The following is a 24,921-nucleotide window of genomic DNA, read 5'->3' on the forward strand; positions in this document are numbered from 1 at the left end:
AAACCCATGCCTCCACCCGTATCGCAGTAATCCAACCTTTTGGACACGAAGGGGCAAGTTAGCATGGCAAATCCACCTAACCTGCACATCTTTGGACTGTGGGAGAAAACCGGAGCACCCGGAGGAAACCCACACAGTCACGGGGAGAAAGTGCAAACTCCACACAGACAGTCATCCAGGGCCAGAATTGAACCCGGGTCCCTGGAGCTGTGAGGCAGCAGTGCGAACCATTGTGCCGCCGTGCCGCTCCAGTTTCCTCCCACAGCCCAAAGAGGTGCATTGGCCATGCTAAAACTGCCCCTTAGTGTCCAAAGATATGCAGGTTAGGTGAGGTTATGGGGATAGAGTAGGGGAGTGGGCCTGGGTAGGGTGTTCTTTCAGAGGATCGGTGCAGGCTCTATGGGCTGAATGGCTACCTTCTGCACTGTAGGAATTTTATTCTAATTCTATGCTGCATGGTAGCACAAGTGGCTAGCACACTGGCTTCACAGCGCCAGGGTCCTAGGTTCGATTCCCCGCTGGGTCACTGTCTGTGCGGAGTCTGCACGTTCTCCTCATGTGTGCATGGGTTTCCTCTCACAGTCCAAAGACATGCAGGTTAGGTGGATTGGCCATGCTAAATTGCCCTTAGTGTCCAAAAAGGTTAGGAGGGGTTATTGGGTTACGAGGATGGGGTGGAAGTGAGGGCTTAAGTGGGTCGGTGCAGACTCGATGGGCCGAATGGCCTCCTACTGCACTGTATGTTCTATGTTCTATGTTCTAACAAAGTTCATCTGCTCCTGCAACCCCTTAAGAATTGTACCCTTTATTTTATATTGTCTCTCCATATTCTCCCTATCAAAATATAGCACCTCACATTTCTCCGCATTCAACTTCATCTGCCGCCTGTCTGCCCACTCCACCAACTTATCTATGTCCTTTTGAAGTTCTAGATTCTGCGGCTATGTCCGCAGGATCCGTCTGGTCTTACGACCAAAAAGTCGGCGGCGCCCCCGCACCGATGCTCCTCCCGGTAGGGGGGCGAGAAGCTGCTCCACGTAAAGCACCTGGCTTTACCTGCCAATATAGACTCAAAATTGCCAGGTCCGTGACAGCGCAGGCGATCGCGTGGACCTGGCCGTGCTGTACAACTTGGTGCCTACTGCGCGCAGACCTGGCAAGGATCCAGTTTATGGATTTTGCAGTGAGCTATCTGAGTTTCAGGGTCCAGACTCCATGGTTTTGTGGCCACACTTTGGATAACCCAGCTTCATTGCAATTGCTGAGTCCTGCGTAATGCAAAATCTGATGAGTTTCAATAAATCTGTCATTTCCTTTGCCAACATCTTGCTTTTTAGCTGGGTAATGGGATAAGTGAGGGACATTGCATTTCCAAAGATACACACTTGGATGTCTTAGAGTTCGCAATCTCAAAGCTAATGTGATTGATGTCGGTAACTAAGGGTTGGGATAAGCCAAACAAAAATTGATTTATTTTAGTTTAGTCTCCATGTACACTAAGCAGAATGTTATCTAACCGCTGGCAAATGTTCATAGTGTCCTTAATACTTTTTCAACAGTAGTAGCAGTTTTATGAGGGTACACTGTGTTATCAGCATATAAATAGATTTTGGAACGTGAACAGCCTTATATTAATAGTTTCCTCAGGTTTTTCAATATGTCTTGACTGTTTCTGACATTTTTAAGTCAACTAAGTGTGAGTAACAGCATGTTAGCCTTTCCCAATATTCCTGAACAGAAAGCTCTAATATTCCCTCATTGCTACGGAGCAGTTAAAAGCCAAGTCTTCAAGCTGAGGGAAACTGGCAACATGTGTGAATATAACGAGCTCAAGATTGCCAGGTATATGATCCAAATAATGTTCTTATGTTAGATTTCTTATATTAAGACATTATAATGGTGACATTTCAAAAGTACTTATTTGGCTGTAAAGCGCCTTGGGACATCTTGAGGTTATGAAGTAACACTATATCAATGAAAATCCTTTTTCTTATATTAATAGCCTCCCAGTTGACTCAGCTTCAAAATGCACCTTTCGTTGTGGAATTGAGATCGATGGAGCATGATCCCCAATTTATGCTGAATTCCCTGACCACCGCCACAGTGAGGCCAAGAACTGCTACAATTGTACTCAATAATTCCGGACTACCATGTGCAAAGATCAGCCAGACTCTCTTTTCCTTTTTAGTCATCAGAATACCTGACTAGAAACGTGTATGTTACAAAAACCATCGGAGGTCAGATTGGAGTTGGTTCTGATTTTTGCAAAAGTTAAATTGCCTGACAATCTTTCCACCAGGTTCGCACATTGATTTCTTGGGCGAGATAGCAGAGGGCTAACAATGCCTGTGGAACATAATTTACTGCCTTCAGAACAGGAAGGGAGAATATTAAAACATTTGTGGGCAACGTATTGCTGTGGTTATGGTACTAGACTAGTAAGACTAGAGGCCGTGCATTCAAAGCCCAACGGGGTGAGTGTGAACCTTAATTCAGTAAGTGCGGGAGCTTCTGAATTAGAACCAGGAACTCATGATCATCCGCCCCTTTTTTCTTCGAACATCTATAGGGATGGACAATAAATGTGGCCTTGTAACTGTTTTGCACATCCTCAGGGTAGGTATTTATGAAGGAAAAGAGATTTATTGCATGATTCGCACTATTTTCCTCACTGTTGTATTTTCACTATAGGTGATGTGTTGTAGACACTTGCTAATACAAAACATAACCATGCATTTCCAGATGCAAATAGAGTACTCCTAGGCTTAATAAAACTTTTACAATGCAGAGTACTCATAAATATTCTGAAAAAGGAACACAGTCTGGAACACCACACAACAGATCTGGTAAGCTTAATGAAAAATGCCAGCTTTGTCCAAATGTCTTTGAACAAAATATTGCTACAGGATTAATAGCAGAGTTGAGTTGGCAATGGAGCGACTTTTATATTTCACTCATATCAACACATTTATGAAACTGTGCAGAAATCCTCATATTTGGATAAATTGTAGATGTACTATTGAATTGAGTTTAAAAATATACAGATAATACCTTACAAAGATCATTTGTTAAAAAATTGAACAATTAAAAACCCACTTTTGGCAGTCATTTTTTCCTCTTATTTTGTTGATCACAAGAGGCTCAGGAAATTGGGGGTGATATATTAGCATGAATTGATAATTAGTTAACGTGAAGAAAACTGAGAATAACAATCAGTGGGTTATTTTTGACATGGGTGGCATGAGTGGGGAATTCTTCCAGAGTCACAGGGCAGTTTGGGCCTGAGATCAAGAAGCACAACAGACACGGGCTGGATTCTCTCTCAGCGGGATACTCCGTTTCACCGGCAGCGCACTTATGCCCGCGGATTTCCCGACGTCCCACAATGGGAAACCCCATTGGCAGGCTGCTGGGATAGACAATCCCGCTGCCAGCGGGGATGCAGAAAACGGGTACAGCGGGATGGAGAATCCCGTCCATGACCGTCACTGATAAATTCAAGAAAAGCGCGAGGAACAGCGCCAACCGCTGTTCATAACATTTTTTACCTGACAAAGTCTTCTGAAGTGTCCCCCTCAAATTCATCAGCTGTCAGACATCTGCCACCATCCTCTGCCTGCCCCACAATAACATCCAGGGTGTGATCCTCAGCAAGTGGAAACACCACAAACCCTAGATCAGTAAAAACAGGGGGTCAAACAAGGTTGCATCATTGCACCAACTCTCTTCTCAATTTTCCCCGTTGCAATACTGCACATCACCTCCCACTAATTGCCCACAGGCATGGGGATAATGTGGAGGATAGATGGGAAATTGTTCATGCTACACTTCCTTCAATTTAAAACCAAAACCACTTCAACATCAGCCATTAAGAATGCAGATGACACTTGTCTGCGCTCACTCTAAACCTGAGCTCCAGCTCATTCTAAATCCCTCTCTGAAGTATATCAGAAAATGGGCCTTTTGCTAAACACCTGGAAAATTAAAGTTCTCTACAAACCAGCTCTCACAGCATAACACCTTCCCCCATCGATTAAGATTAACAGTGTGGATTATTTCATTACCTTGGGAGCCTCCTTGTGACAAAAAGCGAGATGGATGATGAAATTCACCATCGCCTCCAATGTGCCAGCTCAGTCTTTGCATGACTAAGTAAAAGAGTCTTTGAGAACCAGGATCTCAAACTGGTCATGATTGGTTAACTTCCTCCCTAACAGCACAGTGGGTGCACCTACACCTCAGGGACTGCAGCAGTTCAAGAAGGCAACTCACCACCACCTTCTGAAGGGTAACTAGGGATGGACAATAAATGCTGGCCTAACCAGCGACACCCACATCCCGTGAAATAATTTTTAAAAACTGGATCCACGCAGGTTCTTGATGTTAAAACCTACCTGGTTTGCTGAAGAGAGTCTCTTGATTTATTTCAATGTCAACATTACTCCACCCCCCAGTGTCCTAGCTATCCCGATTTATAGCTGTAAAAATGCCCAACACATAACTAACAATGTAATTGGCATTAAACCTTAACAATGTCATTAGTAAGACAGTGACATGGTTCATCGGACACAAATGATCTCTGCACTCCTATGCTCTTTCGAAACTTGGATGATCACCTCAGTTATACCATAAGCCTCCTCAAGATCCTCCAAATCATCCTCCCATGGCAACTGATCCACAGCAGATGCTAACTCCCTGGCCCTACAATCAACTCTCGAACATCTCGACAACAAGGACATCTATGTCAGACTGCTGTTCATAGACTACAGTTCTGCCTTCAACACCATTATCCCAACGAGACTAATAACCAAACTCTGAAACCTTGGACTTGACCCCTCCCTGTGCAGCTGGATCCTTGACTTCCTCACCAACAGACCGCAATCTGTCAGGAGAGGCAACAGCACCTCCTCCACAATAGTCCTCAACACTAGGGCCCCGCAAGGATGTGTGCTCAGTCCTCTATACACACAGTCCTCTGTACTCCCTATACACACACGACTGCGTGGCAAGTTTCAACTTCAATTTAATCTATAAGTTTGCAGATGATACGACTGTGGTGGGCCGTATCTCAAACAACGACGAATCAGACTACAGAAGGAGATAAATCACTTGGTTGCATGGTGTACCGAAAACAACCTCTCTCTAAATGTTGGAAAGACCAAGGAACTGGTCATCGACTTCAGGAAGCAAAGCAAGACACCTCCCCGTCAATATCAATGGCTCCGAAGTAGAGATGGTCGATAGCTTTAAGTTCCTGGAGGGCACCATCACCAACAGTCTGTCCTGGTCCACTCACGTTGATGCAACAGTCAAGCAAGGCCAACAATGTCTCTACTTCCTACAGAAGCCAAAGAAATTCGCCATGTCTGCATCGACTCTCACAAACTTCGACAGATGTGCCATAGAGAGCATCCTAACCGGCTGCATCACAGCCCGGTATGGCAACTGCTCTGCCCAAGATCGCAAGAAACTGCAGAGTGTGGTGAACTCAGCCCAATTCATCACACAAGCTTGCCATCCTCCCATTGATTCTGTATAGACCTCTCCCTGCCTCAGGAAGGCGGACAGCATTGTCAGAGATCCCTCACACCCAGGCTTTGCCTTCTTCCAGACCCTTCCATCAGGCAGAAGATATAGAAGTCTGAAGACCCGCACATCCAGATATAGGAACAGCTTCTTCCCCACAGCTGCCAGACTCCTCAACGACTCCCCCTCAGACTGATCTGTTCCCTGAAAGAACACTATTCACGATGCCCAATGCTGCTCTTGTTTGGCCCTTGTTTCACACTGTAACCAATCACTATTGTCAATGTACTTTGTCGATTATTCTTTTGTCTACAATGTATGTACTGTGTACGTTTCCTTGGCTGCGGAAAAATACTTTTCACTGTACTTCAGTACATGTGACAATAAATATCAATCAAATTCCCAGGCTAGATACGCAATAAAACAGCATCATTCTCGTCCATGCCAACTTGCCAAGCATTGAGGCACTGATCACTGAAAACCAGCTCTGCTGAGAGGGACATGTTGTCCATATGACTGACATCAGATTCCTGAAGCAAGTGCTCTACTTAGAGGTAGGTCACAGCTGGAGACTGATAGGAGGGCAGCGGAAACACATTAGGAGTGTTTTCAAAGCATCACTGAAGCGGTTAGACATACCTGTTGATTCATGACCGACCAAAATGGAGAAAGCTCATTCCGGTTGGTACCAAACACGTGTGAGACTTTATTAGGAAAATGCAGAGGTGAAGTTGAGGCATTGAAGACAGTGCACAAACCTCCAAACAATCATCTGCGCAACCCTTCAAGTACCTCCTGCCCTGCATGTGGCAATGTCTTCAGATCACGCATTGGACTTATCAGCCACCTCAGAATCCAGGAAGCCGGTATGGAAGCAAGTCATCCTCAATCCTGAAAGGCTGCCTAAGCAGATCATAAGGTTCAGCGCTCAGGTCTCACTTCTTTGTGATCCATACTATATTAATAGTCGCTTGGTGGCACATAAATTGAGTATTGCTGAAAAAATGAACATGCTGTTGAAGGTTTTGATCCTTCACTCATCGGAACAGATGCAAGAATACCAAATTTCAAAGGAAGCAACAATTTTTACTGCGGAGAAAACGAGTGACAACTGTTTGGTTGGCAAGTTGGATTGATTGATTGATTTGATTTATTGTCACGTGTACTGAGGTACAGTGAAAAGTAATTGAATCTGTTCGTGCGTGTTCTCAGACTTTTGTATCTTCTGCCTTATGAGAGAATAACTCAGGTAGGAAGGGTCTTTGATTATGCTGCCCACTTTCCCAAGGCAGCGGGAAGTGTAGATAGAGTCAATGGATGGGAGGCAGGTTCGTGTGATGGACTGGGCTGTGTTCACGACTTTCTGTAGTTTTTTATGGTCTTGGGCCGAGCAGTTGCCATTCCAATCTGTGATGCAGCTGGATAGGATCCTTTCTATGGTGCATCTGTAAAATTGATAAGAGTCAATGTGGACATGCTGAATTTCCTTAGTTTCCTGCTGCTGTTGTGCTTTCTTGGTCTTATGGATGTGGGTGGACCAGGACAGATAGTTGGTGATTTGCACACCTAGGAATTTGAGGCTATTAACCATCTCCACCTCGACACGATTGATGCAGACAGGAGTGTGTGTGATACTTTGCTTCCTGAAGTGAATGACCAGCTCCTTAGTTTTGCTGACATTGAGGGAGGGTCATTACACCACTCCACTAGGTTCGTTATCTCCCTCCTTTACTCTGACTCATCATTGGTCTATGGATCAGGAAGTCGAGGATCCAGTTGCAGTGGGAGGAGTAAAGTCCTAGGTTTTGGAGCTTTGATATGAGCTTGGCTGGGATTATGTGTTGAAGGCAGAGCTGTAGTCAATAAATAGGAGTCTGACGTAGAAGTCCTTGTTGTCAAGATGTTCCACGGATGAGTGTAGGGCCAGGGAGATGGCATCTGCTGTGGACCGGTTGTCGCGGTATGCGAATTGCAATGGATCAAGGCATTCTGGGAGTATGGAGTTGATGGGTCTCATGATCTACCTCTCAATGAACTTCATAATGATAGATGTCAAGGCCACCAGACAGTAGACGTTGAGGCACGTTGCTGGGATTGGCCGGGCTGTTGCCATGGCAAATGCCCCAGTGAACTATTGTCCCTCAATCCTTTGTTTATTCAAAACAAATGACCATGTGTGGGCTTATTCTTCTTACCTGCAAAGGACAGGTCCCTGCATATGGATATATGCAGCTTTTAGCAAGCATAAGTGAGCTACACTCTGAGCCCAACTGATAACCTTAAACTGGTTGTTAGTGTGATCCCTATAAAGGAAAATGTTATTCATGATTGCGAAGTGTTTTTAGTATAAAAATAATGAAGTCTTGCTGCAACTATATAGGAGTTTAGTCAGACCACAGCTGGATTTTTCTTTACTTCAGAAAGTATATATAAAACAATGGTTTAATAGCTTGATCCTTGGAATGTGAGGGGTGTCTTATGAGGAGAGATTGAGACCAATGGGCCCATATTCCACGGAGTTTAGTGAAAGGAGAGGTTATGTCATTGGAAAATAAGAATTATAAAAAGTTTGACAGGATGACCGGTGAGAGGTTTGTCTGCCGCGACTGGAGAGTAAAGAGTGAGCAACACGGAACCTGAATATTCGCAGAGTCAGAATGACTCCAGAAACATTTTAAAATGGGCACAGTAAGGAGTCTTACAACACCTGGTTAAAGTCCAACAGGTTTGTTTCAAATCGCTAGCTTTCGGAGCGCTGCTCCTTCCTCGGGTGACCCTCAGGTGACATTTTAAAATGGGGGGAGGGACCTGATTCTGAGATTCTCTTCCCCTTTCTTGGCATCCCAAATTTTTGCTGATGGGGAACAGGGCTGGGTGTTTACTCCTAATCTGATCGCTTCCACCGAGGGAATAGGCGTCTCTCAGCCCCCTGTGATTTTCATGGAGTTGGGCTGCTCCTCCATGACTTATGGTTCTGCCCAATGTCATCCTATCAGGTTGGGAAAACAAACAGAACAGTAGCAGTGAAAAGCTCTGTCCTGGATCATTCCTTATGCCTGCCTGAGGAACAGCTTCACAATAGGAGAACTTTGGTTGAGAGGGGAGGCTGGATGATGGATAATGTAAAGAGGAAAATAAAAGAGGAAATTAATGCAATTTGTGCTTTAATGATCTATTGGGACTCTGCAACTCTGTCCAATGTTTATGAAGTGCTTTGTAGTACAAGTACTATTTATTCATCTAATACAATACAGCTGTTTGAAGATTATTGACTGAAGGGTCAAAGAGCAATACATTTAATTTAAGAAATGAACACTGCGAGAGACCAGTAGCTAGAATTGAGATCATGATTGACGGATGATAGAAGATAAATAGAGAAATACGAACCAGCGAGCTTATTGTTGTAACTTATTCAAATCAATACTCTAACCATTGTTATTTTGCTCAATATCTGCGTAATCCTGCATCAGGTTAGAGAGTATTGTCATTCAGGGCAGATAGTTAAAAGAAGGCTTATGGGATACTTGCCTTTATTAGCTGAGGCATAGGCTATAAGAGCAGGGAGGTTATGATGGATCTGTATAAAACGTTGCTTAGGCCACAGGTAGAGTGCTGTGTGCAGTTCTGGTCACCACACTGGAGGAAGAATGTGATTGCACTCGAAAGGGTGCAGAGGAGATTCACCAGGCAGTTGCCTGGGCTGGCACATTTCAGCTGTGAAGAGAGGCTGGTTAGGCTGGGGTTGTGTTCCTTCGAGCAGAGAAGGCTGAGGAGGGACCTGCTTGAGGGGTGCAAAATTATGAGAGATTTAGATAGGGTAGGTAGGAAGAAACTGTTTCCCTGAGTAGAGAGGTCACTAACCAGGGTATAGATTTAAGGTGAGGAGCAGGGGATGGAGACGGGATTTGAGGAAAAACCTTTTCACCCAGAGGCTGGTGGGAAGCTGGAACTCACTGGCTGAAAGGGTGGTAGAAGGGGGAACAGATAGACTCCCTCTTTGTAGGTATGGGCTACAGAGGATAGGATTAGTAAACAAAGGATGAAGTTTGTAAAGTCTCAATGCTGTTGATCTGGACTTCCCTCCTGTGAAGATCGGCTGCTGCTTCTGGTGAAAAGTAAAGTTTTCCCTCTCTGTCATGTGGTAGAACATAGAACATAGAACAGGACAGCACAGTACAGGCCCGTCGGCCCATGATATTGTGCCGACCATTTATCCTAATCTAAGATCAACCTAACCAATGTTCAGCAAGTTACCATCCTCTGCCCTTCTTCAGTTATTTTCACTATCCAGTAAAATGATTGTAGCTCAGAACAAGCAAACAGATCTTCTGCGAGTACAATGCTGGTCTGGTGATTTATTGGAAGAGGCCTGCAGCCCCAACGTAAACGTATGACCTTAAAAAAAAAATCCAGGTCAGCACCTAAATGTCCTTATAATACAATGTTCTTCCATATTTTACAGAAAAAAATCAGTCTTGAAATATGTGGGGCGGGATTCTTCGGAACCCGGCGGGGCGGGCATCTCTGGCGGGAAGGAGTGGCGTGAACCACTCTGTCTTCGGGCCGCCCTAAAGGTGCAGAAACCTCTGCACCTTCAGGGGCTAGACCGGCGCCGAAGGGCCTCCGCCGGCTGGCGTGAGTTGGCGCATGCGCGGGAGCGCCAGCGTGTGCTGGCATCATCCCAGCGCATGCGCAGGGGGGGGTTCACCTCTGCGCCGGCCATCGCGGACCGGTACACCAGCCGGCGAGGAGGAATAGAGTGCCCCCACGGCACAGGCTCGCCCGCAGACCGGTGGGCTCCGATCGCGGGCCAGGCCACCATGGGGGCACCCGCCCCCCCCGGGGCCAGGTCCTCCCGCGCTCCCCCGAGGACCCCGGAGGCCACCCGCGGAGCCAGATCCCGCCGGTAAGTATCTGTCGTAACGTACGCCGGCGGGACCGGCTGAAAATGGGTGGCCACTCGGCCCATCGCGGGCCAGAGAATCGCCAGGGGGGGGGCGCTGCCAGCGGCCAACGGCCGCCGACCTGCGCGGTGCGATTCCCGACCACGCCAAATCCCCGGCGCCAGAGAATTCGGCAGCCGGCGGGCGCGGGATTCACACCGCCCCCCGGTGATTCTCCGACCCGGCGGGGGGTCGGAGAATCCCGCCCATGATTCTAACGAAGAGCATAAGAAATAGGAGTTGGGGGAGGTCACACGGCCCATCAAGCCAGCTCAACCATTTAATAGGGTCATGTTTGAACTCCATTTTCCCACTTCATTCCCATATCTCTTGATTTCCTCCGTGCTGGAGAATCTATTGATGTCAGTCTTGAATATGCTCACCATCTGGAGCAGAGAATTGGAAAAATTCACTCCCCCTGAGAGAAGAAATTTCCCCTCATCTCACTCTTTGAGGAACAGAAATTAACTTTTCTACAACAGCAACTGGCATTTATACAGAAGTAGAACATAATGGACATCTGAAATAAAATTAGAATATGTGAGAAATGCTCAGCAGGCCTGGGGCTGGATTCCCTGTTTCAGAGACAGTGCTGATGCCGGGGCTGAATCAGCCGCGTTCTCCCAAAAGTGGTTCCGGTCCCGGAGCAATTTAGGATCCGTTAATGGGCTAGCACCGGCAGCACACGGAATTAGTGCAATTCCAATACATACCGGCATCCGATTTGCCATGATCGAGATTGGCAGTCGACTGGTTGCCAATCTTCAGCCACATATTAGCACGCCACTCTCCACACACACTCATCCCAGTCAACGCGATGGCAGGCCGAAGACCAGCACCTCATTTCGCCGATGCGGAGCTCGAGATCCTGCTGGATGCCGTGGAGGAGAGGCGGGGCACCCTGTTCCCTGGGGTGGGAAGGAGGCTGGCACCCACTGCAGTACACTAGGCCTGAGGTGGCAGAGGCTGTGAGCGCCATGGGCCCCACCGCCAGGACGGGCCAGCAGTTTCATAAAAAGCTGCACAACCTTCTCAGGGCGGCCAGGATGACGAACCAGCACCGTGCCCCTGGCATCAACCCCGTCCCACACACTTGTACCCCCCACCCAGAGGGCGACTGAACCCCACCCACTGGCAGTCTGCTCGCACCCCACCCTACACCATATGCCAACACCCATACCTCCCGCCATGGCCGGGTGACCTGCACACACAGGCCACCAGCTGCCCATCCCCGTGCTGCCCGCGTCCAACTGCCCCACACAGTGCGTTTCTTGTCTCCCACCCCAGGAGAAGGCAGTGCACAACTGCCGAGAGAGAGGGCAGACTGGAGGGGATCCGTCGGATCTGGAACCCTCACTGCCACAGAGCAACGGGCATTGGATCTGGTTAGTGGGCTCGGAAAGTGAGCAGTCGCCAAGGACGAGTTCGGCATTGGCTAACCAAATGAGCCCCCACTGAGTTGCGGTATCCATGTGGCGTGGTGGAACAGTGGTTAGCACTGCTGCCTCACTGCTCCAGGGACCCGGGTTCAATTCCAGCTTTGGTTGACTGTCTGTGTGGAGTTTGCACTTCCTTCCCGTGTCTGCGTGGGTTTCCTCCGGGTGCTCCGGTTTCCCCCCACAGTCCAAAGACGTGCAGCGTATGTGGATTGGCCATGATAAATTGCCCTTAGTGTCCAAAAGGTTAGGTGATGTTACTAGATTATATGGATAGGGTGGAGGTATGGGCTTAAGTGGGGTGCTCTTTCTGAGAGCTGGTGCAGACTCGATGGGCCGAATGGCCTCCTTCTGCACTGTACATTCTATGATTCTATGGTGATTCTATTGTTCACCCTCACACCACTGCACCACACCCGCACCACACCCACACCACCCCCACACCACCCCTTCAGCACCCCACCCCACCAGCCCTCCAGCACGCCATCCCAGCACTCCACCACCTCCACACCACCTCACCCCAGCACCCACCACCTGAACACCACCCCACCCCAGCACCCCACCACCTGAACACCACCCCACCCCAGCACCCCACCAGCCCTCCACCACGCCTACCCAGCACTCCACCACCTGAACACCACCCTACCCCAGCACCCCACCACCTCAACACCACCCCACCCCAGCACCCCATCACCTGAACACCAACCCAACCCAGCACACCACCAGCCCTCCACAGCCTCACGCCAGCACCCCACCACCTCCACACCACCCCAACCCAGCACCCCACCAGCCTTCCACCACCTCACCCCAGCACCCCACTACCTGAACACCGCCCCTCCACCACCCCACTCATGATGCAACCATGCGTCATGTCTTGTGTCTTGCAGGATCACCTGACAACGAGGCAGCTCCTTCTGGTGCTCCCCGTCCCCACCACAACCCCAGGACCCATCAAGCAACGAGGTGGGACCGGACAGCGACGTGACATCCCGGAGCACCAATCCGGCAAAGACACTGACTGCCCACCATATCTATCTCCAACACCCTCCACCATCCTAGGGACACTCACCTCAGTTGGTCATTATAGTGAAGAGTCTCCTAATGCACACCACAAACGTGCAGTAGTACATCAGGTGGAAGTAAGAGCATCCGAGGGGCGGACAATCGGTGGGTGATCCGACCCCAGGGACTAGCTGCCGTCCAGATATGTCTCGGCCTCTGGAAAGGGAGGTCCCACCGATGCTGGGGATGCAGACACAAAGCCAGGGGTTAGATGAGGGGGCTACATTCAGCGCCTGCAGGTGCAGTTGGAGGAGTCCGTGCGGTGCTAACCATGCGTGCTACCTAAGCCAACACTGAAAGGGTGGCATCCATGGTGGAGGCCTTGGGTGCAAACGTATCGGCCATGGATCAAGATGTCCAAGGCCTGGGGCACTCTGTGCGGGCGATGGCTGAGGCACATGACAGGATGGCCCTGTCACAGGCAACCATGTACCAGGGCCACCTGGATATTGAAGCGGCGCCACAGAACTTGGCCCAGTCACAACGGGTCATGGGTGCGGGCATTGATGGCATTGCCTGGGCACTGGGTGAACTGAGCCAGTCACAGAGGGATGTGGCCAAGTCCGTGTCTAATAAAAGTCTAATAAAATAATGACTCGGGTAAGAGTAGGGCTAGTCAAGGACAGTAGTGGGAAGTTGTGCTTGGAGTCCGAGGAGATAGGAGTCCGAGGAGATAGGAGAGGTGCTAAATGAATATTTTTCGTCAGTATTCACACAGGAAAAAGACAATGTTGTCGAGGAGAATACTGAGATTCAGGCTACTAGACTAGAAGGGCTTGAGGTTCATAAGGAGGAGGTGTTAACAATTCTGGAATGTGTGAAAATAGATAAGTCCCCTGGGCCGGATGGGATTTATCCTAGGATTCTCTGGGAAGCTAGGGAGGAGATTGCTGAGCCTTTGGCTTTGATCTTTAAGTCATCTTTGTCTACAGGAATAGTGTCAGAAGACTGGAGGATAGCAAATCCCCTTGTTCAAGAAGGGGAGTAGAGACAACCCCGGTAACTATATACCAGTGAGCCTTACTTCTGTTGTGGGCAAAATCTTGGCAAGGTTTATAAGAGATAGGGTGTATAATCATCTGGAAAGGAATAATTTGATTAGACATAGTCAACACGGTTTTGTGAAGGGTAGGTCGTGCCTCACAAACCTTATTGAGTTCTTTGAGAAGGTGACCAAACAGGTGGATGAGGGTAAAGCAGTTGATGTGGTGTATATGGATTTCAGTAAAGAGTTTGATACGTGGGGAATCTCCTCCCTAGCTTCCCAGAGAATCCTAGGATAAATCCCATCCGGCCCAGGGGACTTATCTATTTGCACACTTTCCCGAATTGTTAACACCTCCTCCTTATGAACCTCAAGCCCTTCTAGTCTAGTAGGCTGAATCTCAGTATTCTCCTCGACAACATTGTCTTTTTCCTGTGTGAATACTGACGAAAAATATTCATTTAGCACCTCTCCTATCTCCTCGGACTCCTATCTCCTCGGACTCCAAGCACAACTTCCCACTACTGTCCTTGACTAGCCCTACTCTTACCCGAGTCATTATTTTATTAGACTTTTATTAGACACGGACTTGGCCACATCCCTCTGTGACTGGCTCAGTTCACCCACTGCAGAAAATACGGAAGCATGGGATTCAGGGAGATTTAGCAGTTTGGATCAGAAATTGGCTAGTTGGAAGAAGACAAAGGGTGGTGGTTGATGGGAAGTGTTCAGACTGGAGTCCAGTTACTAGTGGTGTACCACAAGGATCTGTTTTGGGGCCACTGCTGTTTGTCATTTTTATAAATGACCTGGAGGAGGGCGTAGAAGGATGGGTGAGTAAATTTGCAGATGACTCTAAAGTCGGTGGAGTTGTGGACAGTGCGGAAGGATGTTACAAGTTACAGAGGGACATAGATACGCTGCAGCGCTGGGCGGAGAGGTGGCAAATGGAGTTTAATGCAGAAAAGTGTGAGGTGATTCATTTTGGAAGGAATAACAGGAAGACTGAGTACTGGGCTAATGGTAAGATTCTTGGCAGTGTGGATGAGCACAGAGATCTCGGTGCCCATGTACATAGATCCCTGAAAGTTGTCACTCAGGTTGAGAGGGTTGTTAAGAAGGCGTGAGGTGTGTTAGCTTTTATTGGTAGAGGGATTGAGTTTCGGAGCCATGAGGTCATGTTGCAGCTGTACAAAACTCTGGTGCGGCTGCATTTGGAGTACTGCGTGCAATTCTAGTCGCCGCATTATAGGAAGAATGTGGAAGCATTGGAAAGGGTGCAGAGGAGATTTACCAGAATGTTGCCTGGTATGGAGGGAAGATCTTATGAGGAAAGGCTGAGGGACTTGAGGCTGTTTTCGTTAGAGAGAAGAAGGTTAAGAGGTGACGTAATTGAGACATACAAGATGATCAGAGGATTGGATAGGGTGGACAGTGAGAGCCTTTTTCCTCAGATGGTGATGTCTAGCACGAGGGGACATAGCTTTAAATTGAGGGGAGATAGATATAAGACAGATGTCAGAGGTAGGTTCTTTACTCAGAGAGTAGTTAGGGAGTGGAATGCCCTGCCTGCAACAGTAGTGGACTCGCCAACACTAAGGGCATTCAAATGGTCATTGGATAGACATATGGATGATAAGGGAATAGTGTAGATGGGCTTTAGAGTGGTTTCACAGGTTGGCGCAACATCGAGGGCCGAAGGGCCTGTACTGCGCTGTAATGTTCTATGTTCTATGTTCTATGTGCTCCATGGTCACCCTGGTTGAGACGGGAGCGGTCTTCCAGGACTGGCAGTGGCAGGTGGCGGGGGAGCCTCCGGAGCCCACTTTGGTCGCTCCTCCATCCAATGGAGTAGCCTGGAAGCCATTGGACAATCCGAGGGAGGAGGAAGAGATCAGGCCCCTTCCGCTTACCCCTGCAGTTAAGGTGCCGGAACACCACAGCGTCTCAGCCTGCCCCCATCCTATCACTGGCGAATCCGATGGCAGCGGGCAGAATAGGGTGGCACCACGCCAGCTGGGACACCCACGAGGCTGTGGGGCCCGTTCAGGCCCGGTTGCCCCAGAGGACGGCCGCCAAAGGGATCCAGGTCACAGGGCGGGAAGCGCAGCAGGCCGCCTCCACTCCTGATGTACCGCCTGGGGAACTCATTCGGGCCAAAAAAGTAGACACAGTTAAGTTGGCACGGGTGCAGCACATAGGATAGCGATAGGGACAAGGGCACAAACTGTAGAAACATGTTCACCTGCTCACAATAAACACCTGTTCACAAATGTTCCAACCTGCCTCGGTGCTCTGTCAGACGGGTAAACGGGATGAGCTGGACTGGCTGCAGAGGGGGAGCTGGGTGTGGAGGGGTGGGGGGATGGGCCCCCAGGTCAGCCACTGCACATCACCCTGGTACCCGGGCCCATCCCAACCCCCTCCCTTTCTGCCTACACCCCCACCTGGACCCGGGTCACTGTAAGGACATCGTTGTATCGGGTCTCCAATCCGGTCAGTGTCCTCCGCCACCCCAGGGGTTCGATGGGACCGTGCGATGGAATGGCCAGCTCGCATGCAGGGAATCACCCAGATGGACGGTAGAAAGTGCTCCCGGGGGCAAGGGTCAGACATTGTCAAATGATGGAGAGCACTAGAGCACATCGCAGAGCGGGTCGTCATTATCCTCCATCCCGTTGTTACTGCCAACCCAGGGCCTGCACCCTATAGTGAGGCAGGTAGGAATTATTGAGGGGGATGCAGGTGTGGGGGCGGGGGGTGGGGGGTGGTGGTGGGGGGGGGGGGGGTTGCCGGTGGTGCAGGGAGAGTGAACATGGGATGGGGTGGTCGGCTGGGGTGGGTGGGACAGAATGTTCGCGCCGCTGTTGGCCATGTCCCCTAGTCGGTGAAACCAGAGGCGATTAGAGCGTCCCGTATGCGGTGGCCCTGGTGCATACGTTGGGCGACCTCCTGCGGCTGCCTGAGCCCCATGCTGTGCCCATCCTGGCCCTCCTCCGCATCCTCGCGTCGGACAAGGCCTGGCGTTCATCCTCCTCCTCCAGCACGTCGCCCCTCTGCTGCGCGATGTTGTGGAGGATACAGAAGGCCACCACAATGTGGGAGACCCTCCTAGCATTACACTGGCCCCTCCTGAATGGTCCAGGCTCCTGAACCGAAACTTCAGGGCACCGATCACCGCTCGATCATGGCCCTGGTCACGGCATGGGCGTGTCTCCACATTGATCTGTGGCCTGCAGATCGACATCATCAATCCCGACCACAGTGGATAACCCATGATGCCCAAGAACCAACCCCTCATCCGGTGGTGCGCTTCGAATCTGTCAGGAACCATCGGGTGTGCCAGGATGAAGTCATCATGCACACTGCCTGGATAACGGGTGCAGATGTGCACGATGTGCATCTCGTCACACACCAGCTGCACGTTCATGGAGTGCAACCTCTTTACGGTTGTGATGGCCAGTCGGTGAACCATATCGCAATGATGGCGTCATGTGCGCGCTGGCCCTGGCAATGGCGGTGTACGGCCTCCCGTGGCTGCCTGGGCCCCACGTCCCGCTCATCGTCGCCCTCCCCCACATCCTCCTCGTTGGATGAGGTCTGCCCTTCCTCATCAACCTCCTCCTCCAGCACATCGCCCCTCCGCTGAGCTATATAATAAAAATAATAATAATAATAGTCGCTTATTGTCACAAGTAGGCTTCAATGAAGTTACTGTGAAAAGCCCCTAGTCGCCACATTCCGGCGCCTGTGGAGGACGCAGCAGGCTACAACAATGCGGGCTCTGGAGGGTCCTCCCAGCTTCGTACTGGAGAGCCCCTCCAAAACTGTCCAGGCACCTGAAGCTCACCTTCAGGATGCCGAAGCACCGCTCGATCACACCCCGGGTCACTGTAAGGACATCGTTGTATCGGGTCTCCAATCCGGTCAGTGGCCGCTGGGAGGCGACATCAGCCACGACCGTAGCGGGTAACTCCTGTCGCCCAGCAGCCAGCCCCGCCGGGGGAGGGGTCGGGGGGGGGGGGGGGGGGGGGGGGGGTTGATTTGATTTATTATTGTCGCATGTATTAGTATACAGTGAAACGTATTGTTTCTTGCATGCTGCACGAACAATGCATACCGTACAGAGGGAAGGAAGGAGAGACTGCAGAATATAATGTTAACATTGTTACAGAGTTTAAAAGAGTTAGAATGAAGTTTTAGAAGCATAGAACGAGAGTAAAAGATAGAATTAGAGGGTACGCTGGGCACAGCTTGCAAGAAGTCGCCTCGCTCCGGCGCCATCTTACTTTCTTACTTTCTTTTTTTCTCTGGGGTGCCCCCTAGCCTGTGCGGCTGCCACCTGCCGCTCTGCAGCCCGGTCTTCTGCTGCCTCTCTGAGTGGCCCCCGCTCACGCGGCCATCACCACAGCGGCCAGCATCGCGGGTTGAAAGGCCAACATGTTAACATGGTGCACAGTTCCGTGCCATCCAGGTTCCATGGGCTACATGGTGGCTTCGGTTGGCACCTCAGGCCCCACCCATGCATGACCCCCCCACCCCCCCCCCCAACCCCCCCACCCCTGCCCCGTCGGTATCCAGCACTGCCGGTGCCCCCGGTCCTGGCGCCCGTCCCTGCTGCCAGGGGTACCGTTGGCTGGCACTGCCTTCACTGGGGGCTGCCGGTTGGGTGGGGTGACCCTGGGTGGTCTCCCGGTGGGTGGCTGCCGGTTGGGCGGGGTGCTCGGGGCTGAGGGGGGAGTGCGCTGTTTGCCGGGAGGTGGGGGGGGGGGGGGAGGAGGGGGGCCGGGTTGGGTGGTCAGCCAGATGCCTGCTGTAATGACTGTCGGTGCCTGGCGGTCGGTGCCTGGGCACCGCCCCAGTCCTGGAGGGAGGGAGCACCCCGGTTGCCCTCCCCCTCCCCTCCCCTCCCCCGGCCCTGGCTGGGGTCACTCCTGCCGCAGCCAGTACGGCTGGTGTCCGTACCAGCAGCTCGCAGTCACTCCACGCCATTTCCTACCTCCTGTCTCTCACTCAGCAGCCAGGAAGCCAAGTTCACGATTTTTATAACCACACGTGAACAGCGCCATTGGGAACTCGGCCCATCGGAGATGGGGAATCGCGGAGACTCCGGAGTATCGGGCGTCAGGCCCGCTAATGATATGCCTACTGCACTTTCAGCCGACAAGGTGAGCGACGCACTTACGCCATTTTCGGCGTGACGGAGCATCCCGATGGTGTCAAACCGTCGCCTACCGTGATTTTGGCGACAGAAGATATTCTGCACCCAATCGCATTTTGAGATTTTGGCCTCGGCAAACGGAGAATCCCGCCCCTGTTTTTACCCTGACACAGGATTCTCCGCCACATCGTAAACTCTGTGTGATGAACTGTTACTGCCTTATCATCATGTAAGGTGATGTCCCCTTTAAGACCAGGCTTGGAACCCTGGGGACTCCGCCTCTGGCTCCGCCCATCTGGGAGCCATACATAAAGGCCTGCCTCATGGTCTGTATAGCAGTCAGCTCTCGTCCAAATCTGTAGCATAGTTATTAGCCTAATAAAGCCTTCTTTACAGTTTAATCTCTAAGCATCATTATTGAGGGTACCTCAATTTATTAGGCTAAACTAGATTCAGGATGGACGCAGGCCTAAAACCAGAGAAGCTCAATCTGGAAGCACGAACGCCGGAGGCAAAGGAAATTTTTAAATACTGGCTGCGGTGCTTCGAGGCCTACCTGGACTCCGCAGAGACTCCCATCCTGGGGCCACGCAAGCTGCGTCTACTCCACGCCTGGGTGAGTCACAGAATCTCCGCCACGCTCGAAAAGGCAACGACTTATGAGGAAGCGATTGAGTTGCTCCGCAAGCGGTTTGTCAAACCCGTCAATGAGGTGCACGCCCGGCATCTGCTCTCTGCCTGCCGGCAGCGCTCGGGGGAATCGCTCGACGAGTTTGTTGAGAAACTCACCGCGCTGGCCAGGGACTGTGACCATCAGGATGTGACAGGGGAAGTCCATATGAACCTGCACATCAGAGATTCTTTCGTGTCCGGCATCCGCTCGACCTACATCTGGCAGCGACTGCTCGAAAACGGGGCAAAAGACCTCCAGGAGACGCTAACGCTCGCCTCCTCACTGGAGGTGGCCCGACACAACTTGGGTACGTACCCCGTGGACTCTGCCAGCCCCCCCCCGGACTTCCTCAGACTCGCCCGTATTACAGGCCTGCGCCACGCGGCGACCCGCTCACCATGGGGGCACACCTTGCTACTTCTGTGGGCAGGGCCAGCACCCACGCCCACGCTGCCCAGCCCGCTCCGCGATCTGCAGCGACTGCGGGAAGAAAGGGCACTTTGCAAGGGTCTGCCTGGCCAGACCCAGGGGCCAGAAAAACAAAGAACAAAGGCCTCGCAATGCTGCTGCGCACCGACCCGACACGTCCTCTTCTGACGCGTCATCAGCCTCGTGCGAATCATGGGAGCGGCCATCTTCTCGACCCGACACGTGCGACCAACGGCAGCGGCCATTTTACGACTCCGACTACCCGCGACTGGGTGCGGTCACCCTCGATCAAACTCGGCCAAAACACCTGCAGGACTCCATGATGCAGGTCCAGGTCAACGGGCACGACACTGCATGCCTCTTCGACTCTGGGAGCACGGAGAGCTTTATCCACCCTGAAACGGTAAGGCGCTGCTCCCTACGCACCCACCCCACATCCCAAACCATAGCCCTTGCATCTGGGTCCCACTCGGTACAAATCACGGGGTACTGTATTGCGGATCTCTCGATCCAGGGTGCCAAATACACCCATTTCAAATGTTATATCCTCCCTCACCTCTGTGCCCCCCTGCTGCTCGGACTGGATTTCCAGTGCAGCCACCGAAGCCTGACACTGAAGTTCGGCGGACCCTTGCCCCCCCTTACGATGTGCTGCCTTGCGACACTGAAAGTCGCACCCCCCTCGCTATTCGCTAACCTCACTCCTGACTGTAAGCCCGTCGCCACCAGGAGCCGGCGCTACAGTGCCCAAGATATGGCTTTTATCAAGTCAGAGGTCCAGCGTTTACTGGGAGAGGGGGTCATCGAGGCTAGCAACAGTCCTTGGAGAGCGCAAGTGGTGGTAGTCCAGTCCGGGGAGAAGAAACGGATGGTCGTGGATTATAGCCAGACCATAAACCGATTCACGCAGCTTGATGCGTACCCCCTTCCTCGCATCGCGGAAATGGTAAATCGGATCGCCCATTACCAAGTCTTTTCCACGGTCGACCTCAAATCTGCCTACCACCAGCTCCCCATCCGACCAAAAGACCGCCCCTATACTGCCTTCGAAGCAGCCGGCCGGCTCTTCCACTTCCTCAGGGTCCCCTTTGGTGTCACAAATGGGGTCTCCGTCTTTCAAAGGGCGATGGACCAAATGGTGGACCAGTACGGTTTGCGGGCTACATACCCGTACTTGGACAATGTCACCATCTGCGGCCATGATCAGCAGGACCATGACGCTAACCTCAAAAAGTTCCTCCAGACCGCCCGAGCCCTTAACCTGACCTATAACGAGGGCAAATGCGTTTTCCACACCACCCGGCTGGCCATCCTCGGCTATGTCGTGGAAGACGGGGTCCTAGGTCCCGACCCCGACCGCATGCGCCGCCTTAAGGAACTCCCTCTCCCCCGTAGCCTCAAGGCCCTCAAACGGTGCTTGGGGCTTTTCTCCTATTACGCCCAGTGGGTCCCCAAGTATGCGGACAAAGCCCGCCCACTCCTAAAGACCACCACTTTTCCCCTCTCGGCTGAGGCCCAATTGGCCTTCAACCGCATCAAGGCCGACATCATCAAGGCCGCCATGCACGCGGTGGACGAAACCATCCCTTTCCAGGTAGAGAGCGATGCATCAGACATCGCCCTGGCTGCTACCCTCAATCAAGGAGGCAGACCAGTAGCGTTCTTCTCCCGAACCCTCACTGCCTCCGAGATTCGACACTCTGCAGTCGAAAAGGAGGCACAAGCCATTGTGGAGGCTGTGCGGCGCTGGAGACACTACCTCGCCGGTAGGAGGTTTACCCTCGTCACCGACCAACGGTCGGTCGCCTATATGTTCGATAACGCGCAACGGGGCAAAATAAAGAACGATAAAATTTTGAGGTGGAGGATCGAACTCTCCACCTACTCGTACGATATCAAGTATCGTCCAGGGGAGCTCAACGAGCCCCCAGATGCCCTGTCCCGTGGCACATGCGCCAACGCGCAGGAGGACCGCCTGCAAGCCATCCACAATGACCTCTGCCACCCGGGGGTTACCCGGCTCGTCCATTTCATCAAGTCCCGCAACCTACCTTACTCAACCAAGGAGGTCAAGGCCATGGTCAGGGCCTGCCAGGTCTGTGCGGAGTGCAAACCGCACTTCTATCGGCCAGACAAGGTTCGGCTCGTGAAGGCCTCGGGCCCCTTTGAGCGACTGAGCGTGGACTTCAAGGGGCCCCTCCCGTCCACCAACCGTTATGCCTATTTCCTCACCGTGATCGATGAGTTCTCCCGTTTCCCATTCGCCATTCCCTGCACCGACATGACCTCAGCCACGGTGATTAAGGCACTGCACAGCATCTTCATCCTGTTCGGTTTCCCTGCTTATATCCACAGCGACCGGGGTACATCGTTCATGAGCGATGAACTGCGTCAGTATCTGCTCAGCAAAGGCATCGCCTCGAGAAGAACGACCAGCTATATCCCACGGGGAAACGGGCAGGTGGAGAGGGAGAACGCGACCGTGTGGAAGGCTGTCCTTCTGGCCCTGCGGTCGAGAAATCTCCCAACCACCCGCTGGCAGGAGGTCCTACCCGATGCCCTACACTCCATTAGGTCACTCCTCTGCACGGCCACAAATGAGACCCCTCATGAGCGATTGTTTCGCTTCCCCAGGAAGTCTACCTCCGGGGTCTCGCTTCCACCTTGGCTGACGGCTCCAGGACCTGTTTTTCTCCGGAGGCACGCGAGGAGCCATAAAACGGACCCCCTAGTTGAAAAGGTCCGACTGCTCCACGCCAACCCCAGTTACGCCTACGTGGAGTACTCCGACGGCAGGCAAGATACGGTTTCCCTCCGGGATCTGGCGCCCGCTGGATCCTCCACCACAGACGTCCCTTCCCGCGCCGCTCCCCTGCAGGACCCGTCGCCCCCTACAACACACCCCCTTCCTGTCCTACCACCCGTTGGTGAGCTCCTACCGTGCGCCCCCCTTCACACACCCTGCCGGCGCCGGCTCCGCTACCCCCGGCCCTGCCTAGTTCCTCTGCCCCGGCTCCACTACCCCCGGCCCTGCCTAGTTCCTCTGCCCCGACCCGGACCGAAGCTCCGACCGCTGTGCTCCCGGATGTGCCCTCAACCGGGACGTCCGTGCCCGCCGCACCACCGCCCGAACTGAGGAGATCGAGGAGGACGATCCGGCCGCCGAGACGGATGGACCTATGATGGCACTTCACCCCCGCCGGACTCCTTTTTAAACAGGGGGTGAATGTGATGAACTGTTACTGCCTTATCATCATGTAAGGTGATGTCCCCTTTAAGACCAGGCTTGGAACCCTGGGGACTCCGCCTCTGGCTCCGCCCATCTGGGAGCCATACATAAAGGCCTGCCTCATGGTCTGTATAGCAGTCAGCTCTCGTCCAAATCTGTAGCATAGTTATTAGCCTAATAAAGCCTTCTTTACAGTTTAATCTCTAAGCATCATTATTGAGGGTACCTCACTCTGTTACAGGCGCCGGCAAACCCAGCCATTGGCAGCAATTTCTCTACCTGTTTTTGTTTTGCTGTAATTTCAGATTCCTAGCAACTGTTGTGTTCTGCTTCTGTATCAGCGTTGAATTCGCTGCCACTTCATTTCCAGGAATGCCCACCTTGAAGAAGTTCTGCTTTTCTGAAGGGTCACTGAACTGAAATGCTAACGCTGGTATTTTCTCTCTGCAAATGCTGCAAAAGACACCGAATATTTCCGGCATTTAAATAGGGCCATTCTCAGAGTGAGACATCGCACGTGCTTCACAGGAGAGCATCCACACCAATGAATTGATAACAAAGAGAGTAGGAGGAGGCTATGTCACCCCTCAAGTCTGCTCTTCCTTTCAATGTGGTCATGGTTGATCACTCTATTGGTGTGGTATCCAGATGCTCCTTCTTGGGGAAAGTTGTTCATATTATAACACAGGAGTGGAGCTCTCCAATCTCCATCCTCAAGGATTACTTAGGGAATGGTCTATCGGCCATGTCATAGAGTCATAGACGTTTACAGCATGGAAACAGGCCCTTCGGCCCAGCTGGTCCACGCCGCCCAGTTTCTATCACTAAGCTAGTCCCACTTGCCCACATTTGGCCCATATCCCTCTATACCCACTGTGCCCATGTAACTGTCTAACTGCTTTTTAAAAGACAAAATTGTACCCGCCTCTACCACTGCCTCTGGCAGCCCGTTCCAGATGCTCACCACCCTTTGTGTGAAGAAATTGCCCCTCTGGTCTCTTTTGTATCTCTCCCCTCTCACCTTAAACCTATGCCCTCTAGTTCTAGTCTCCTCTACCTTTGGGAAAAGATGTTGACTATCTATCTTGTCTATGCTCCTCATTATTTTATAGGCCTCGTTATTTTATAAGATCACCCCTAAGCCTCCTACACTCCAGGGGAAAAAGCCCCAGCCTATCCAGCTTCTCCTTTTTACTCAGATCATCAAGTCCTGGTAGCATCCTCATAAATATCTTCTGCACTCTTCATAGTAAGAAGTTTTACAACACCAGGTTAAAGTCCAACAGGTTTGTTTCGATGTCACTAGCTTTCGGAGCGCTGCTCCTTCCTCAGGTCAAGATCCTGTTGCAATCTTATATAACCTTCTTCACGATCCACTATACCACCAATCTTGATGTCATCTGCAAACTTACTAACCATGCCTCCTACATTCTCATCCAAATCATTTATATATATAACAAATAACAGTGGACCCAGC

Source organism: Scyliorhinus torazame, chromosome 3, assembly GCF_047496885.1.
Source record: "Scyliorhinus torazame isolate Kashiwa2021f chromosome 3, sScyTor2.1, whole genome shotgun sequence".
Classification (NCBI taxonomy): domain Eukaryota; kingdom Metazoa; phylum Chordata; class Chondrichthyes; order Carcharhiniformes; family Scyliorhinidae; genus Scyliorhinus; species Scyliorhinus torazame.